The 17,672-nt window shown below is 47.2% G+C and overlaps 1 protein-coding gene across 3 annotated transcripts in view; it reads left to right on the forward strand.

Moving 5' to 3' along the window:
- NOL4L (nucleolar protein 4 like) overlaps positions 1-17,672 on the forward strand; it is a 180,219-nt gene that overhangs the window by 25,405 nt on the left and 137,142 nt on the right. The window lies entirely within an intron of this gene.

Below are 17,672 nucleotides of genomic sequence, written 5' to 3' on the forward strand. Positions count from 1 at the left end.
TGCCTTTTTGGATCAGACGCTTCCTCGGTCTGTCTGTGTGTGTCTCTCTCTCTCAATCTCAGCAAAGTTTTGTTTCAGTACTGAATGCATTTGATGAGTTCGTTGTGTCCCAAACTTTCATGAAGGCTCAGGGTAGGCAGAGGCATCTTCAAATCCAAACCAGCAGCAGCTTGTCCTAATGAGCGGGGCGGGGGGCGAACTAAATGAGGCGCAGCTGCCTCTCCTTCCTGGCAGCCCAGTGGCACCTGTTTCTCCCATCCCACCCTGCCCCCACCTTAACAAGAGTTGTACTGCCTGCAGGCTGGCCGTTCATCAGGTAAGCCTGCACAGCTCTACCTGATGAATGGCCCACCTGCAGACAGTGCGGCTTTCATTAACGCAGAGCAGAATGGGACAAACCGGTGCAATCGGGCTGCCGGGAACCAGAGGCAGCTGCGGCTCCCCGCCCCCGGTTCGTTAGGACGAGCTGCTGGTGGTCCCATGGAACGTGTTTTCTTCCAAACAGCTACGTAAACAGGAGGGGGAAAGCTATTCACTGTCAATTCCCAGCCCAATTGCAGCTGAGCCCCAGGCACTAGGCGGTGAGGCAAACAAGGAAGAGTTCCAGGGCTCCTGTCGCCTGCACTGGGAGCAGCAATTTAACAGCCGCGGTGTCTGCTCAGCGTGCAGATGCAGCACTGAGGTGAACCTGGGAGGCTGCTTGATCTCGAATCAGACTAGGGGGCCCATCTAGCACGGCCGTTCTCCAAGATCCCAAACAGGCGTTCTTCTCCCCAGCCCTACCTGGAGATGCTGCCAGGGAGCTTCCACATCAGGGGTGCACAACCATGACTTGGCATGCAGGGGCCGAGGTGAATTTTCAGCACATTCACGATCACATTAAAAGTAGCACAAATATTAATGAAAACCATTATGAGTTACCCACAGCATGAGGGAGGGAAGAGGAGGCTCCTAGCAACCTTTCTTCTTCCCTGTCTCCCATGCACTTGCAAAAGTCGGTTTTGAAAGGGTGCTGAACCCACCAGATCCATGGGGCAAGGTGGCATTTTACACCTCAGCTCAGGCACCACAATACTTTGGGCCCCCTGGGGCCAGCAAAAAAGTCCTCATGGGCTGGATCCGGCCCCTGGGCCTTATGTTGTGCAGGCCTGTTCTGCATGCAAAGCAGATGCTCTAGCACTGAGCAATGACCTCACCCCCCAGGGCAGAGGCAGGCAACCTTGGCTCTCCTGCTACTGTTGAACTACAAGTCCCATCATCCCCCCAGCCACAATAAATGGTGGCTGGGGATGATGGGAGTTGTAGTTCAACAGCAGCGGGAGAGCCAAGATTGCCTGCTCCTGCCCTGGGTCCTCAAGCTCCATACATACATCGAATCAGGCGAAGTTGATGGAAAGCGCTCCTGGCCATGGCCTCCACCTGAGATACCAGGGTGAGGCCTGGATCCAAGAGCACTTCCAGGCTGCATACGTGTTCCTTCTACTTTGCTGCTTCAGATTTATTGTTTAGCAATAAATAGTTGCATTGTAAGGAGAGGTCTGTCGAGTGCTGCGATTCTCACATATCCAAGAGATTCCAAGCTTTCTATCTACGACCATTTGTGGCCTACACATATTACAAGGATCTGCTTGACTAGTACCCTGACCTTTGTTTGGTTATGCATGTCAAGTCCCCGGACCCTAGGAGATGAAGATGCCTTTAAAAAACAAACGGATTTTACCCTCATACTTTAAGAGCAGGCAGGTGGTCTTGCTTATTTTATCTCCAAGTTGCAAAAAGCATCACCTGCTGATTTCTGCAAGCTATTAAAGGCGCAAGAGCAAACCAACTCTCAGATCAGTTGGCAATCCTTTTAAATGCCATAGCAAAGTTGCTGAGGAAACTGAGCATCAGACTGCCCTGTTGAATGTCTTGGGATGAGCCCTTCATGGTTTCCCAACCTAATGGGCAAAGACACAACTGGAATGCTGTTCTTTTTTTCAGTATCCAGCTTCCTGAGTGTGGTGTGTTGCCTTCTCTCAGCTGTGTGGCTTCAGTTCCCACCCCAATTATTAGCTCTTGGGCTTGTAGAGAAGGTCATACTATGACATGGTAGAAATGACAGCAGGACCTGATTCATGAGGAATAGACCTGAGAGGTTTAGTTAGTGGTCATTCTGGGCTGACCCTGTAGACTTTTGCATAGGTTTGCTTCTTTTCTTAGTCCCAAAGTGGGAAAATTCAATCACTGAAAGTTGTGTTAATCTTCTTCTAGCAAGTGGCTCCTGTTCACTTTTGTTAATAGTTAGAGCTGTGAACCAATTAAAGATTTGTAATCAACTAACTCTCTGGCTTTGAGCTGATTAATTGATTAATTGAATTTAAAATGTATGTATTGGAAAATCTCACGGAAGGTGTGGAAACGCCTTTAGTCTTTAAGATTCATGGTGCTTTTTCTGCTGACTGGTACTGATCCTCCAGTATACATTTGATTAAACCTATTCCTGGCCCCTTCCAACAAACTCAATCCATCCTTTTTTAGGACATCTGAAGCACAGAACACACCAACCAAGGTCCAGCTCCTGTTGCTCAAGGCCAGCTCTGAAAAGGTGGTGGTGTGGTGCTTCTGGGCAATAGGGAGGCTTCGGCTGGTCTCCACGAGAGGCTCAGGGAGCTGCTATGCAAACGTGGCACCTGGGTGGCAGCAGTGACTCATCTAATGACCCGGGAGGGGGGTGGGGAGTGGGTTGCCAAAGAGGTGCAGCTGCCTCTGGTTCCTGGAAGCCCTGTGTGGGCTGCACAGCTCAACCGGATAAGTGGACAGCCTGCATGAGGCAGCACAGCTCTCATTAACACAGGGCAGGATGGGAGAAACGGGCACAGCAGGGCTGCCAGGAACCAGAGGCAGCGGCCCCTCCTTTGGGGTCCCCCTGGTCCGTTAGGACAGGCCACTGCTGACTAGGTGCTGCTGTTCAGAGCAGTGTTCCCTCTACTTGCCCCCCATCTGTGTGTGCGGAATGAGTTTTGTCCTGGGCAGCAGGATCAAGGCAGTGTGTGCTCACACGTGCATTCAGAATGGGTGGGGCCTTCCTTGAGAGGGATCTAGAATTAACTGAGCAGACCTCCAAAAACGTGTGAGCGCACACGCCTTAGAGGGAACACTGGTTAAGAGGGAACCTCTAGGGAACTTGAGGGGGGAAATTGCGTCTGTCTGAAGGAATTATGGACCCAGTAATTCGGGGGGATAAAAATGGATGATTACCAAGTTTTTCTTCTTAAAAACCCAGTTCTATGAAGTATTGATTTTTAAGAAGAGCTGAAAATGAAATCTGAATGTAAAACAAATGTGTTAAATTCTGTATTTACCTCTTTACTTGGTGTATATGACTCTCTTCCCATTGCACGTTGTCTGACATCCTGATTAACCCTACGCTAGTAAAACGTGCCCCTGACTTAAAACCTGCTGCACCTCTGTGTTGAAAGCGACACAGTCTTGAGGGGGTAAGCATTTGACTTTTGAGGGAAGACATTATAATAGGGTCCTGTAATTATTATGGTATCCGGTTGGGAGTATTTATGACAGTCAACCCAACACGGACATGACTTCCCATCATTTTTTCCAGTAATTTGCAGCATTGCAAATTTGTGGCCTTTGATTCTGTTTATTTATTTATAGTATTTATACCCCGCCCCTCCAGTACACAACTGCTCAGGGTGGCTCACAACATTAATAACACAGATATAGTCTAAAATAAGACTAATAAAATTAAACATTAAGTTAAAATACCAGGCTAAAACCACATTTAAAATTTAAATAAGTTGATGAACTAGCATGTCTTCAGAGAATCAAACTGAAATGCATTGATTTCATTGGGTGTCTCCCCCTATCTCTAACCAGAGGCACATTCTGTGGTACAAAGACATGTGGGCTGTTTGACTATAGAGGTTTTGGACTGTGCTCCAGGGTACCATGATGACTCCATTTGGTATGTAATCTTGTTCAGGAAATGTAGGCACTATAAAATTTGGGAACCTGGGTTCCTTGGCGATCTAAATCCACCCTGTGCAAGAGTAACTGATGCCTTCCCTTAGCTGAAGCTAAGCTTGTATGTGGAGCTGATCAGCACCTGGCTGAGAGACAGACTGCTGGGAGTCCCACATAAGCTGCTCCAACAACAGCTTTCTGAAGGAAGACCAGACAATGAATGTATTCCTCGTGATCATGACCAGCTTTTGTACTTGGTTAAAAACAGAAACTGTTTTTAAAAGCGACATTTTCCTTTTATAAAATGCTAATGCAAGTGACTGTTCATTATAACAAATGTTAAATGCCACACTCAGCAGGCACATGGCGGCGGAGGGGGGTGGGTGGGACCAGAGGCTTGGTTTTGTTCAGAGTGCTTCCTTAGTTACAGGGCTTTTCTGGCACCCCTCCCTGGAGCACGGCACACCTGAGCCTGCCTGCTTTCTGCTTCTCTCACAATATAACCCAGATGGTCCCAGATGAGCTGGCCTCTTAAGAATACCGTGGGTAGGGATGCTGCTACCTGAAGTTTCATCTGTGTTGCTGGCAGGGGGCTGGGGGAGGAGATGCTGTGTCTGCTAAGCCAGAATTAAACTGGTTTAGGTTTATAGCACAGGTGTGACCTGAATGCATCTTACTTTTCTAGAGTCATTAAGGTATTGGATCTGGTGATGGAGTTTGGACTGCTCTGGGGTACTTCTTTTCGTTTCCTAAGGCTCATGTGTTGCAGGACTTATTTTTTGTTTTCAGCTTATCCTAAGTGTGGGTTTGGAGAGCTGTTCCTTTCAGCCACTTTCCTTCCCATTATCTCATAATGGGGACCTCGCATGAGGGGTGTGCGTATGTGTGTGTATGTCTAGAAACATCTGATCTACATTCACATTGTGAGAACTAGGAACGTTTTCCAGAATTATTTTTTAAAGAACTGTTTGGTTTTATTAACTATTTATTTATTTATTTATTTATTTACAATGCCATCAGTGCACATAATTTTATATTTATAAGTGCGGGCGGGCGGGCAATCTAATGTGTCAACCTTGACAGGGTACAGAGAGGAAGGGAAGTTGCACAGCTAACAAGTGTGAGCACGTACAGTTAGACTTCGTTCTGGTTGGGAATGATTAAGCCAAGGGTTCTTAACGTGGGTCCCAGATGTTGCTGAACTACAACTCCCATCATCCCTAGCTTTTGGCCACTGTGGCTACAGATGATGGGAATTATGGCCCAATAACAGCTGAGGACCCGCGGTTGAGAACTCCTGGCTTAATCATAGCTTAACCTGAGCCAGAATGAAGGGTGCCATTTTGTTTGTTTGGCCATGGTTCTGTGCCTTTCACAGCAGCCTGGCAGGCAGAAAGGCAGCAAGTGAACCTAGGAAGGTGCCTTACACTGAGCTGAACCACTGGTTCACTGAGCTCCATGTTGTCTGTTGACTGGCAGCCGCTCTCCAGATTTCAGGCAGAGGAGGGTCCTCCCCATCCCTACCCAGAGATGCCATCAGGGACGGAACCTGGGCCCTTCTACATGCAAGTGAGCTGCAGCCCCCTCCCCACACAAGCTTCTCATGGCACAGTGCAGGGGTCCTCAACTGTAGGGCTCCAGATGTTGGACTAGGACTCCCATCATCCTCAGCCGCTGGCCACAGTGGCTGGGGAAGATGGGAATTGTAGTCCAACAAACATCTGTGGACCCAAGGTTGAGGGACCCTGGCATAGTGAAAGAAAAGCATTGTCTCCTTGATTTCAGCATGCCAGGCTGGTCCTTAAAGGTGTGGAAGCAGAGCTACTGAAAGGTAGATGGCAATCTCAGCCAGGACTCTGCCCTGAATGATCATGAGCAGTAGTAACAGAATACTTCTGGGCATATGCTGAGTGTCTCTCCCCTTAGACAGAGCCATCCCCCATATTTATATAAATAAAAACTATATTTCATCCTACTGAAACAGCTTGCAGGGTGGTTACAACAAATCATTTGGCACAATAAAGCCAAAATGAAACATAGCAAAAAGACAGAACCACAGCATAGGAACCAAATTTGGCTGACATTAAAAGGCCATTGTGCAAATAAAAGGTCTTCACCTGGCACCAAGTGGATATCAGAGCAGAGGGTAGGCAGGCTGTCCCAGAGGGAGAGCATTTCAGAGCTAGATGCAGCAGCCTACATAGGAACATAGGAAGCTGCCATATACTGAGTCAGACTATAGGTCCATCTCGCTCAGTATTGTCTTCACAGACTGGCAGCAGCTTGTCCAAGGTTGCAGGCAGGAATCTCTCAGCCCTGTCTTGGGGATGCTGCCAGGGAGGGAACTTGGAGCCTAGATGCTCTTCCCAGGGCGGCTCCATCCCCTAAGGGGAATATCTTACAGAGCTCACACTTCTAGTCTCCCTTTCGTATGCAACCAGGGTGGACCTTGCTTAGCTTAAGGGGACAAATCATGCTTGCTACCACAAGACCAGCTCTCTTCCCACAGGTTGAAGGCAGGAATCTCTCTCAGTCTCAGCCCTATCTCGGAGGGGCCAGGGAGGGAACTTGAAACCCTCTGCTCTTCCCAGAGCGGCTCCATCCCCAGAGGGGAATATCTTCCAGTGCTCACACTTCTAGTCTCCCATTCATGTGCAACCAGGGCAGACAGCTTAGCTAAGGGGACAAGTCATGATTTCTACCACAAGACCAGCTCTCCTCCCTCTAAGCCTAGAAACACTTCTCACAGGTAGCTTTTCTGAAAGTACACGGAGCTGCTGATTCTTTGAGAGTTTGTTTTGCTTCCTCCCCCTCTCTCCTGATGGAGGTTCTGTGCTTTTAACAACTGCCTAGCAAGCAGAAATACAACAGATGCAGATTTCCTCATAAGTGCACCTTCAAAAGAAGCTGTTCCAGTTGACATTCTGCTTCTGTGATAGCTGCCTAGAAATGGGCCTTCTCGGTTGTGGCCTCTCATCTTTGGAACACAGTCCCTGAAGAGCATTGTCATGCTCCCCCCTCAGTGTTTTTAAAAACAACAACTAAAGACACACCTTTTTAAGGAGGCTTTTTAATGCTCCATCTTTGGTTATATCTGGTAGGTTCTTTAGTTTTTCGTTTTTATAATTTTCAGTTCTTAGCTTTTAAAATAGCTTTTAATTTGAACTTGATCCTGGTTGTGGTTTTTAACCTGACTTTTAACTTGATTACTCAGTTTGGTTAATTTTATTACTTTTATTGTATACTGTATCTATTTTATTGTTGTGAGCCACCCCGAGCAACAGTGTGCTGGAGGGGCGGGGTATAAATATTTTAAATAAATTAATTAATTAAATAGGAGTTGAGGCAGAGTGTGTGTGAGTGTGTATATTTGTGTGTGTGTGTGTGTGCACAAACACATTAAAACAAATACATAAACATTTTGCAGCTGTTAAAGGCACAGAGTCACCGTTGGGTGGTGGTGGTGGTGGGGAATGACAACTCCAGAAAGAGGCTCATTTATCTTTGTGGGACTCAGCGAGTGCTTTTGGGATGGCAGATCTCCCCTCTCCCTGGGATGTAATCATAGCTGCCTTCCTCCTGGTGGGTGCTGTGCTGATTAATCAGTTAATACCCTGAGCTCAGTCCTGCTCACTCAGGTCAGATTTGAGCAGAAGCAAGTTTCTCACAATAAATACCTTGACAATCTATTGCACATCATATGTTTTAATAACAGATAAACTTAAGAGGGGAACAAAGAGAAATTAAGAATTAGCCCTAAAAGGGCTAGAGCACCGGGGGTGGGTGGGATAAACAGTTACAAAACCAATAAATGTTTCTCCCAAATTGATGTAGACAAGCTCTTATTATCCCTGTTTGGCCAGAGATCTTCTAGCTATCCCAAATTTGAGTCCCAAAGCACACCTAATTTGAGGGTTTTTTTCTGTACTATACTCAACTTCTTTTACTTTCCATCTAAAGACAGATGGTACGTACCATGTTTTTCATCCGTTGGGCCTGTATACCACCTCTTGCAGAAGGATGGCCGTTGCTCATTTGCATTAAAATATTTTGCCATTTTTTCTGTGAATCTTTCCCAAAAGGTCAATGTCCTCCTTTGTTGTTGTTATTAATGTAAATATGTATGATGAATTGCAGCAGGGATTCCCATTCTTGGGTGTGCAGCCAGAACTAGATGGAAGCAGAGCAAGATGGACAGTCAAGATAGCAAGGAAGAGCCAATCAGGAAGCCAGCTGGCAACCAATCATGGCCCAAGGCAGGAACTGTGAAACTCTTCTGGGATAGTAAGCCATTCATTCAAGTTGTAAGAATTGTCACAGGAGAATTTTTTTTTGGTAGACCCAAAAACCCCACGTGGTCTGATACAGAGCTTCCTGCCTTAGGGTACTGAACTGGAGCAGATGATATGTGCAGCATGACCCATGCATGCTTACTCAGGAGCTGGTTAGGGTTACTGACTGTCCATGGGATTTACTCCCTATTAGTCTGCAATCTAAGCCCACTGCACTTAAGCCCACTGATGCTCCTAACTGCTCAGAATCAGAGCTGAATCTCAGCTCTCAGGGTCGTTATCATTACCCGTTACAAAACTGAGCTTCTTTCTTCCATTTCTGTCCATTATGAGCCAGCATGGTAAGTTAACACAATACTCACAGGAGTAAGAACATAGGAAACTGCCATCTACTGAGTCAGACCATAGGTCCATGTAGCTCAGTATTGTCTACACAGACTGGCAGCGGCTTCTCCGAGGTTGCAGGCAGGAGTCTCTCTCAGGCCTCTCTTGGAGATGCCGCCAGGGAGGGAACTGGGAACCTTCTGCTCTTCCCAGAGCAGCTCCATCCCCTAAGGGGAATATCTTACAGTGCTCATACATCAAGTCTCCCATTCATTTGCAACCTGGGTGGACCCTGCTTCTCTAAGGGGACAAGTCATGCTTGCTACCACAAGACCAGCTCTCTTCTCTATACTTGGTGAGGCTTTTGAGATCCCTTCTCCATTCAACTATACCAGGTGCTCTCAACCTTGGGTCCTCAGATGCTCTTGGCATGATGCTGAAATCCATTATGACTGGGGTTGATGGGAGTTGTAGTCCAACAACATTCAGGGACCCAAGGTTGGGATCCCCCAAGCTTGACAAGCACAACCCTGGGTTTCATTCTTTCTCTTTTCTACAGACTGATTCTGTTCTGAGGCTGCTTTGGGTTCATGGTACAGGATGGTAAGCTCATACCAGGCTGATCTTTTAAGTCTAGCTTTGTGGGGATGTGATTCTGTCCCATTTGATGGAGCCATCTGTTCCTGAGGCATCAGAGCTGGGCTTATGAATGTTTCTTTGTTACCCTCCCAATTCCGGTTGCTGGAGGGAATCCCCCCCTCCCATGCCCAATAGCCAGATTAAATGTTATGTGGTGGGGCAACCCTCATATTTGTGATCTAGAAAGCAACTGAAGGCGTGTGTGTGTGCACATGCTGCTTCATTGGAAGCATGTGTCTTGTACCATTATTTCATTTATTTACAAAGGACGTAAAATTGGCTAGGTCGTTGCACTGATTCAAGTGGTATTCTGTGTTTTAAAAACAACCACCAACATGACTCACAGTGAAATGCCAGAGTTTGGGACCCACCAGGGCTGCTGTGCATGTGGAAGGCAGCACCAGTGATGTTGCGCAAAGTGGACTGTGCAATGACTTAAAAGAGCATGTGGGTAGTTGCACATTGGTATTCCCATTGGAAGCAATATAGTGATGTAAAACTGTTTTAAGTAGTTGCACAAGTGTGCTCTTGTGCAACACTTCTGGGGCTGCCTTCTGTGTGAGTTTGTGACACCATGAATTGTCCCCTTTGCTAAGCAGGGCCTGCCCTGGTTTTCATTTGAATGGGAGACTACATGTGAGCCCTGTAAGATATTCCCCTTCGGAGATGGAGCCACTCTTGGAAGAGCACCTACATGCTTGAATGCAGAAGGTTCCATGTTCCCTCCCTAGCAGCATCTCCAATATAGGGCTCGGAGAGACTTCTGCCTGTAAGCTTTGCACCTCTCTATACAAGGGCATTCTTGAGAAACAATCAGAAGAGGCAACAAAACAATGAGCATTTCTACAGCTCTAATCTTACTATCACAGGAATGGTTCTACCAAAACTGACAAACAACCCATCTATTAATATCAAGAAATGTGAACACATTGATTTATATCAACATACAAGGCTTATGTCCATCATCACTTGACAAAGAGTTCTTTTCAAAAGGAGGTTCACTGGGTCACCGTAGTGTATGTGGATGTCTTTACTACCGCCTTGATTATAGAATTTATGTGCTCTGTTTATGATATGCAGTCTGTGGACTTTATCATTAATATGATTATATCTAGTGTGACATCTGTTTTTGGTATATACCATTGTATTGTGCATATTTAATTGATTCATATTGTTTATTTTTCACAATATAGCAATTTCTATCTTATTGTGGTCTTCCTCAATCTGTTGGTTATTTTATGTGGGATCTTTTTTGGCTTTTTTCTGATATATTTAGATCCAAGTATGCTATACATATTTCACTGACTCAGTAGATGGCAGCTTCTTATGTTCCTATGGTTAGAGTGTTGGACTAGAACTAGGGAGACCTGAGTTCAAATCCCCATTCAGCCATGAAATACACTGGGTGGCTTTGGGCCAGTCATGTATCTCTCAGCCTAACCTGCCTCACAGGATTGTGCTGAGCATAAACAGAAACCACGGACACTGCTCTGGGCTCTTGGGAGGAAGAGCAGGATATAAATGTGTAAAAATGATTTTTAAAAGCACAGCTGCTTCAGAGTACAGGTCCCAAACACTAGCGTTCCACTGCATATCATACTGGCCATTAACAGCATAGATTATGGTAAAGTTGACTTTTTCCTATTGTAAAAGGACACGTTAGGGTTGCCAGTTGACCAGAATAAGAGTCCTGATCTGGCTTTCTCCTGTGCTTTTGAGAAGTACTCTCACCCACTAATATACAAGTGGAGAACCCCTCCAGGTCCTGCGAATGGCCTGACTCCTGCTGCTAGCCATTTGCTTCCACTTGGAAAGCTTTCTGATAGTGGGTGGAGTTGGGGAAGTGAGGTGTGATCTCGGCACATTCACAAGAGAGTGTTCCAAGAGCAGCAGCACCTGCTTCCAAAGCTGAGTATGCAAAGAACTATAGATGCTAGGATTAAAAATATGTTTTCAATGTTTCTATTCCACTTAATCTTATAAGTGACTGAAAGCTGGCGACAGCATACTCAAGGACATCCAGAACTGACTGGGCTTCATTAATTAATAATGACACGAAGCATCACCAACTATTGAAGGGCGGTGGGGCTAGGGGAGGACCATGGGGGAGACTCTGGCAAAAGCAAGGCCCATAGCTCAGTGTTCATATTTAATGTTAGGCTTCTGCATGCTAGCCCCCCAATAACACTGCCACCTGACCAATATAAAAAGTGTGTGATTGCTTCCAGTTCAGCAGACTTTGAGGCTGTTCACACGAGCATCCCTACCTGGGCTCACACAGCCCTGCTCGTGTAGGGCTGCTCGTGTGGAGCACCGGGCATAGTCTTGATTCAGGCGCTTCCCTGCCAGGTAGCTTGAGGTTTGTGCCCGGGCTATGACTTCTGCCTTGGTACTCTCCGTGCATCTGCTTGGGCTGCAGGCAGCCTGAGTACCCACAGATCCGGGCATCTCGAGTGCTCAGCTGCCGGGGAAATTCCCCAAGGCACAGCGCTCCTTGTGTGGTGCATTGTGGCATTTCTGGAGGCTGGGCTGAGTTTCTCCAGCCTCTGGAATGCCACACTGCTTGTTGCAGTGGCAACTGTGTACATGGCTGAGCGGCACGGTGAGAGCATCACCGTGGCCATGTAGGGGAAGGTAGGTATAATCCTGCCTCCCCCCCCCCACCCTCCTTAGCCGCAGGAATTACGGTTGTGTGAACACTTTTTGAGTTTTTGGACTCCTCAGTTGCCATGGTAGGCAACAGGCAATTTTATATGGATGTGCATTTAACAGGCAAAGGAACGAGTGGTTTTCTTTCCTAAGGTGGGAGGGAGACATGGCAGCCACTGGGAGAGGCAATGTTGCATTATGGCCAAGGCAGAGCTCGAGTTGCACAAGGCAGACCAGTTGGAAATCCCTGGTCCAAGACTTCGTCTCATTGGGTAGGCACTCTCTGTCATCCTCAGCCTCTCTCTGGAGGTGCAGAAGAGGGCAACCAAGATGATCAGGGGCCTGGAGCACCTTTCTTAAGAAGCAAGGCTACAACACTGTGGGGAGACATGATAGAGGTCTATAAAATCATGCGTGGTGTGGAGAAAGTGGATAGAGATAAATTCTTCTCCCTCTTCCATAACACTAGCACCAGGGGTCGTCTCATGAAATTGATTCCCGGGAAATTTAGTTCCAACAAATGGAAGTACTTTTTCACACAATGCATAATCAACTTGTGGAATTCTCTGCTGCAAGATGTGGTGACAGCCAACAACCTGGATGGCTTTAAGAAGGGTTCAGAGAAATTCATGGAGGAGAGGTCTATCAATGGCTACTAGTTGGAGGGCTATAGGACACCTCCAGCCTCAGAAGGAAAGATGCCTCTAAATGCAAGTTGCAGAGGAGTAACAGCAGGAGACAGGGTGTACCCCCCTCGGCTCTTGCTTGTGGGCTTCCCAGAGGCATCTGGTGGGCCATGTGTCAAACAGGATACTGGACTAGATGGGCCTTGGGCCTGATCCAGCAGGGCTGTTCTTATGTTCTTATAGTATTGGGATGATGATGATTAATGTGTTAAATTTATATCCTGCTTTATGGCTCATCAGGACCTCCAAACTGATAAAACTCCATATATAAAGAATGTAGAGGCATACATACATACATACATACAAGACTAAAATCCACAATGATAATAAAATCAGCTTACCTTAAAAGGTTGTTGAAATGATTTATGGAATACAGAAAAGAAATGCATTTAGTTTTGTAAGCTGCCTTGGAAAGGTTATTGTGTTTTCCCAGAAGCATCCAGTTGTAACTTTTTGATAGGTACTTATAAGGGGGAGAGCAGGTCTTGTGGTAGCAAGCATTAACCGTCCCCTTTGCTAAGGAGGGTCTGCCTTGGTGTGCATTTGAATGGAATACCCTTCGGGGATGGGGCTGCAAGTATCTGCCTGCTTGCATGTAGAAGGTTCCAGGTCCTCTCCCTGGCAGCATCTCTAGCTGAGAGAGACTCCTGCCTGCAACTTTGAAGAAGCCGCAGCCAGTCTGTGTAGACAATACTGAGCTAGATGGACCAAGGGTCTGAGTCGGTAGAAGGCAGCTTCCTATGTTCCTATTTCTTGCTGTATGAATAGCTTGCTAGTGCAGGGCTGAAGGCCATTGGAGTTAGGAATGATGGGAACTGTAGTCCAACAACTTCTGGGGGATAAAAGGTTAGGAACCCCCTGCACTAGTCTGTTCTGCATTTGTACCCCATTCCTGAGTTTACCAGCTGCTGTGTCTATTCTGGCCCAATGCTGCCTGATTTACATGGTAATTGCATTTGATAAGTTTTCTATAGGCACTGATTGTTGACATTCTGAACATTTTTGTTATTTTAGAAGTGAAGTTAAAGTTAAGTGTGCCATTGAGTTGGTGTCGACTCCTGGCGACCACAGAGCGCTGTGGCTTTCTTTGGTATAATACAGGAGGGGTTTACCATTGCCATCTCCCGCGCAGTATGAGATGATGCCTTTCAGCACCTTCCTATATCGCGGCTGCCCAATATAGGGGTTTCCCATAGTCTGAGAAATGTACCAGCGGGGATTCGAACTGGCACCCTCTTGCTCCCTAGGCAAGTTGCTTCTCCACTGCAGCATTAGGTGGCTTGGAAGTGAAGTTACATTGTGTGATTTTAAGTGTCAGCTAACTTACAAAACCTAAACGTGAAAATATGTTATCTGGGCTGTAGGATAACACAGAATTTTCAGTTAACCTTAAAAAAAATTATTTGATGGGGACAGGTCACCAGATCTCACGAAAGCAGGTTGTGGCTTGCTTGCTGAAGACTATACTTTTATCATGTGATCTGTTTTTATTTCCCTCTGTCAGATGTTGGAAGAATGTGTAGAGCCTCTGAATACAGAAGAGTGCCTCTGAGGATGTGCAGAGTGTCCCTCCCACCACCACCACTGGGAAGCCCACACATTAGGGGGGCAGGGATTAGGCATAAGGCTTTTCCAGGTCAGAGTCTGTGACTTCTTCCTGGCAGACCTGAGTCCCTGCACCTGTCTTGGTAGAGATGCAAATCTGGGAAGAGAGGGAGCCCTTGCTTCTGCTCCTAGGGCTGGAGTCAGCCTTGGCTTCTTGCACTGGGGGGAAGCCAGGCACTTTGGGGCAGAGGGCTGGGTCTGCTCCCTCCCCAGCACAGTGATGGGAGTTTAAAATGTGGTCAGAAAACAAGAAGGCCTGTTCACTGCCAGGAAGCGATTTTTTTGTATTGGCAGGAAGCAGAATCCAGCTGGTATCAGCCCATCGCCTGAGGGCCAGAAAGAGCGGTTATATCTGGAGTCCTGCAGAGCAGAGGCCACCGATGGGAGAGCTGTAAGCCCCTTCCCCCCGCCCCGTCTTAACCCATGGCCTGGCCTTGATAAGCCTCTTACGGACCTCTCTTCCCACCCCTCCAAGTTGACTCTGCAGAGAGCGGTAGCTGGCCGAGAGCTTCCCTTCCTGGTCCCGAGGGAGAGCCACCATCTGTGCCCTGAGAAGCACCGGTTGTGGCTGCCTGCCCTGGGCATCGGGGCAGGACACTCTCCTGCGCTGTGCATTCTTGAGGCTCAAATGCTTTGATTTTCCAAGGGCACTGAGAGGGCAAAGCACCTTGCAGAAAGGGGTGTGTGTGTGTGTGTGCGCGTGTGTGCACCAGAGAGACTGTGAGGGTCTCTCTTGCAGATTTGATTGATTGGCATCTGGCAGGAAGGGTCTTGGGCACAGGAGGTTACTCATTTACACAAAGGTTGACACTCGCTGTGTTTGTTTCAGGAGATGCTCTTAGCTCTGGGAATTGGGGAGGGGGGGTAGTCTGTGGAGGGTCAGGGTAGAGGTTACCGGCAGAGCAGTGTTGTAAAGATCAGGTGGCAGCTGCCTGCGTGTTTTAGAGGAAAACAAGACCGAGTTTTTGCATCCGAGGCTGTGTTCACATAAACAAAGGCAGCCAGTGCTGGGTAGTTCTGCAGAGGTTGTTCAGGAGGCATGCTTGAGTACCACGTTGGACTCCTGTTATGTACAGAGTGTGTGCACACATTCCCACAACGAGGAGTACATCCAAGAAACATGTGGAGTTTTCCTCTGAACCGTTGCTGTCTAGACAAGAAGTGTTGCTTTTCTTGACGGCGGACAGAGACCGTCTGGGAAGGGGTGATGCTCATATGAACGAAGAGTTCAGGAGCAGGGTCTGTGGAGGAGTCTGTCTGTCTGCAGAATTGCTACATGGAGCCTCCATGTTCAGAGGCAGTATACCATTCAGTACCAGTTGCTGGGAACAGCAAGAGAGGATTGTTGCTCTCAAAACCTGCTAGTGGTGACCACTATAGGAAACAAAAGACTACTGAGCTTGATGGAACCAAGTTGGTTTAATGCAGCAGGGCTGCTGCTCTTAAGCATCTGCCTCCCTTTAAGGAGGAGCAGATTCAGAACAGTTCCATATTTGGATTCAGAGTCACCAGGAGGGAGCTGTCAAACGGACCTCAAGAGCGTAGTGCAGAGTTGCACAACTTCATCCCTCCAGCTGTTTTTGGACTACAGCTCCCATCAACCCCAGCCACAGGAGCCAGTAGTTGTGGGTTATGGGAGTTGCAGGCTTAACATCTGCAGGAAGGCCAAATTTGGGCAGCCCTGCTCTAGTGGTTAATGCAGGAGTTCTCAACCCCAGGTCCCCATATATTGTTGGACTACAACTCCCATTACCCGCACCCAATGGTCAATAGCTGTTGCAGCTGGGGATGATGGGAGTTGTAGTCTAACAACGTCTGGGGAGTGGACCCAAGTTGGGAACCCTTGGTTCTCATAAAAGAGGTTATGACTCTGCACAGAAGGCTATGCATAGGGGTTAGGTACTCCTGATGTGCCATTGAACTGAGCTGTAGTTGGGTGCTGGGCAAGCTGTGTGCACTTCAGTGGTGTGTCCACAGCAGTGGTTCTGTAGAACAGATATTTACATAAGGACATATTTTAAGCAGCCTTCAGGTTAATGCAAGGGGAGTAGTTAAAGAAAGATAGATTTTTCTACTCTCTTGCCAAGATAGTTTTGGAAGTGGAGCGATGATGATTCGGATTTTCTTTAGTGATTGCAAGACTACTTCAGATTAATCTGGAATGAGGGGCCAGAGATTAGCATGGAAGTGATGAAATACTCCCTTAAAACACACACTGTAGAAGAAATAACCCTCCCTTTATTTAGCGACTGTACTGTTATTGTGACTAAAACTGGTGATTGAAAACGCATTTTAAAGTTGAACTAATTCACATTTCTGTGATGCTGTGCACAAGCCTGAAACGTAGACTGCAGACTTTAAATATCAATTGTTGTAAGAATAGATCCAATGCTGATAGCGGATCCAGATTGGATTAGTTTGAATATAAGCCTGGGAACATGTAGGTAATCAGGATGGCGTATATACAGCTTCCCGAGATCACTCAGGAAGTTGCAAAGCATGTGGAGGAGCAGGGCGGGCCCCCCAAAGGTTTTTCCAAGTCTGAGTGGTGGCACCGTCTGGTCCAGGGAGGTGTGACCCAGAAGAATCCTCTGTGCCACTGCAAGGGATTCTCTGCAGCACATGTGCTCATGCCCACTGCTTCCTCCTTGGCACCTTGCAGGATCTGTCTGCCCGAGGGACTGTGTGGGTTCCTTTGTGCAGTTGAGCCAGCCATGGAGAGGAGAATCATAATGGCATTTCTTACGTGTAAAGGCTGAATGTACTGGATATATTTAGCTGAGAGAAAAGATGGTGAACAGGGGGTAACACTGACAGTTTCCAAATTAATGTCAGGAAAAAAAGAGGGCATAATTCATGGTGGGTTGGACAAGCAGCAGCCGTGTGTTAGAGGAAAGTACAGAACAAATTGCCTGGAATTTTTCTTCTGGTAACATAGTGCACTGATTTTTTTTTTTAAAGCTGTTAAAAACCACTCTCAAACAGTAATATTATTATCTACACTGTGTTTGAGCTTTGACTTTTAGTGTAGAAAGTGTTGCCCTCTGGCATGAAACCACTTCCTATTAATCCTAGATTTGTGGAGGCCAGTTGGAGTTACCCGTGGTGAGAGGAAAGCACTCTGCACATGCTACAAGGCACCCTGTCTTGTTCCATAACCGAACCTTGGCAGTAAAAACACAACTAAGCCCTGGCAGATGTTTGGGGGGAAACTGCAGAAATCTCATAACTACAGCCCGCCCCCCCCCCGCCCCCATTTGGTGATTTGATGGGGAAGGCGTCACTGTTTGGATTTCTGCCTCTCATGGAAAGACACAGGCGCTCCGACAGAAAAACTGGTGGTACCGTAGCGCTGTTGAGGGAAAACGCACTCCACACATCCTCAGAGGCGCTCGTTACACCGCACGTCATAGAGCTAAGCTCTGGCACTGAAAACGTGGTTCCGTCCCGGGTGGTCCAGAGAAAGGGGAGAGGGAAGCATTTTGGCGGGGGCAGTGAAACAAGTGGGAGGGCT

This window comes from Hemicordylus capensis, chromosome 4 (genome assembly GCF_027244095.1).
Source record: "Hemicordylus capensis ecotype Gifberg chromosome 4, rHemCap1.1.pri, whole genome shotgun sequence".
Classification (NCBI taxonomy): Eukaryota; Metazoa; Chordata; class Lepidosauria; order Squamata; family Cordylidae; genus Hemicordylus; species Hemicordylus capensis.